The sequence below is a fragment of the Sardina pilchardus genome, chromosome 1 (genome assembly GCF_963854185.1).
Source record: "Sardina pilchardus chromosome 1, fSarPil1.1, whole genome shotgun sequence".
In the NCBI taxonomy this organism is placed as follows: domain Eukaryota; kingdom Metazoa; phylum Chordata; class Actinopteri; order Clupeiformes; family Clupeidae; genus Sardina; species Sardina pilchardus.
In genome coordinates, this window is record NC_084994.1 from 9256912 (window position 1) to 9260156 (window position 3245).

The following is a 3245-nucleotide window of genomic DNA, read 5'->3' on the forward strand; positions in this document are numbered from 1 at the left end:
CCTTATATCCCTGAGTCTCTGTCTCACACACATTGTTTATTATTATTATTATTGTTTTCATCTTTAGAAGGGACAGAATTACACAGTATCATCCCATTGTATGGCTTAGAGGCAGTTGGCATGTCATCACCATATCGGGGGCACAATACTTTGTTTTCTCTGCTCAACTACTCGAATGTTGAAAGGGCACAATGCTTTGTTTTCTCAGCACAACTACTTGAATGTTGAAAGGGCACAATACTTTGTTTTCTCAGCTACTGGAATGTCATGATATCATGTTGTAGCCTATGGTGTCAGTGGTTGCCACCCAGACAATTCAGTAAGGGATAATCAACGACGCGCCGTGCGTTTCTAGGAAAATAATGCACGTTCGAAGTGGTAATAAGGTAACCTGACTCTCGCCAGATCCTTGTAGTTCACTGAGCTTCACACAAGGATCTGGGACTTCTAGATAGGAGACGTACTGCTGAAGGCAGGGCCTTGTAAAACATCCTTGCATGTGATTTGATAAACCACTTGTCCGTTATCTTGAATGACGAGCTAGGCTACTTCAAGCTCTTGCCAAACACGGTCGGAAGAAGAGTGAAAACATCCTTGCCACCAATAAATGTCTTCAAAACCATTCTCTGTTCATCTTTTAAAGAATGAATACTCGCAAAGAACTGAAACACTTTTGGAATGCAGTACACAATCTGACAAGCAAACTTTTGCAAATCCAATTCACACTATCACCTCTATTGTATCTCTTTGGTACAGATCCAGATCACACTTTAGACCCCATCTCAAATAAAAGAATTGGTATAATTGCATATGTAGCCAAAAAATGCATACTGCTCAACTGGAAACAAGCTACAGCACCCACAATTAATATGTTTAAAACAATAATGAACGATACAATGCAACTTGAACACCACACATACCACTTGAAAGGTAAAGGGGATCTTTTTGCTCAAACACTGGGACCTTTAATAATCACCTGACACCTCATTTTGATCCATTATATGACCTATATCCATGTTTACCTGTCTCTATTTTCTTTTCTCTAAATTAGGACATTAATAACACTAATACACTTGATTTTATTTTATTTTACTGTATTTATGTATATTATTTTTATTTTATTTATTATGTTTATACTTTTGTTTTTCTCCCAACTTAAGCATGCACCAATATTTGTAATACTTTAATTTCTCCCTCTCAGTTACTTATGTGTTGTTGTGTTTGTGTATGTAAAATGAAAATTCAATAAATAAACAATTGAAAAAAAAAGAATGAATACTCGATAGATTCGACAAAACGGTTGAAATAGCAATCAATGTCAGCACAAGACTCCTCGCTGCGTGCCGCCATTGTTGTTTGAATCAAACACTCGCTTCGGCGCTCCTGATTGGTTCATCATTTTTTGCTCCCTGGAAGGAGTTTGGATTGCCCTCGAGCATGGAGGTATTATAAGAACTGGAGAAAGTGAACAAGTCCCGCCCCCATTCATTTCAATGGGAATGCTAGGCTAGTGAAAAGTGCCAAAATTGAACGATTTTTTCAGGCTACAACATGGCGTTTCAAGGGGCTTGTTTCCGGTGCCGTTTTACTTAGCCAATTAAAGGGATAATCCGGAGTGAAATGCACTTTAGATCAATTTTTCGGACTATTGGGAGTACATACGTTGAGTTGACACCAAAATCATGTCATTCGGATGTATTTTGAGAAAGTTCGAGTTCACCGTTTTTAGCCAAAACTCGTTAGCCTGGAAGTGACCGGGGCAGGTCCTTTCGCCACTACAAAACGCTATTTTTATACCTCTTCTACTGTTCCAAACAACACTACACTTACGTGGTAGTGAGTAGAGGGTCCCTAAAGCCAAACCGAAGTATCCCCACGTCTTTATGTGGTCGGATAGAGAGTCCAGAATGAATTTAATCGAGTCAGTACCTTTCCGGAAATGTTAGTAAAGTGTTGTTGAAGCGTTGCGCAGCTGCCGCAGCGGCATTTCCGGAAGGTACTGACTCGATTAAATTCATTCTGGACTCTCTATCCGACCACATAAAGACGTGGGGATACTTCGGTTTGGCTTTAGGGACCCTCTACTCACTACCACGTAAGTGTAGTGTTGTTTGGAACAGTAGAAGAGGTATAAAAATAGCGTTTTGTAGTGGCGAAAGGACCTGCCCCGGTCACTTTCAGGCTAACGAGTTTTGGCTAAAAACGGTGAACTCGAACTTTCTCAAAATACATCCGAATGACATGATTTTGGTGTCAACTCAACGTATGTACTCCCAATAGTCCGAAAAATTGATCTAAAGTGCATTTCACTCCGGATTATCCCTTTAAGTGCCAGGTTACTGACTGACGTAAGGTACAGAAGGAGAGCTCGTGCCCACACTAAACTCGTGCATGAGCTGAGAGTGGAACAGTCACCAATCAGCATGTGGAGAAATCGGGAGAAATGGCACCGGACATGATGTATTTCTGAAAAATGGCGACGAGGAAATGCCTTGCTAATCGGCGAAGCTAATCCGTCAAATCCTGACCCCCTGCCCTCGAGCCCAGACCCTTGTGTGGAGCTCAGCGAAACGCCTCTGGTGGAGCATGGCGGAACTACAAGGGTCTGGCAAGAGTCAGGCTAGTAATAAGGACCCGACGCCGCAGGCGGAGGGGACTTTACACTTGGATAAGTGCATTATTTTCCTAGAAACGCACGGCGCGGAGTTGATTATCCCACTTATACCACTGCTACTATCATTTTCGTTTATATTGCCGCTGTCTTAGATACAACATTGCTGTTTTTACCGTTACATTCAAATTGGCGAATTAATATTCAAGTGTAATAAGCCCAAAAGAAGGGAACTACTTCATAGCCGTGCATTTATAGAAAAATAATGCACGTTCCAAATAGCGCATCACAATCGGAAATTTGACCAAGCAGTGGTATAAAGCAATGTAAACTACTGTACATCTTCAGAAAGCTGATGATGTGGGGAAGTCATTTCACCTCCGTTTTGAGGGGGAAGATTGTTAGCAGGCTGGAAGACTGGGGGGGCCTCTCATTTGTAGTTTATACGTCCTCCCTCGCTCCTTGCCTCGATCCTCACTGATCTACATAAAGAAAGATAGACGAAGGAATAGACTATCATTGTTAACGCCCCATCATTCTTTATATAGATTAGTAAGGATCGAGGCCCGAGAAGCGAGGGAGGACGTATAAACTCTAAAACTCTTCAGCTCCATGGGTGTTTCATCTTCCGGGA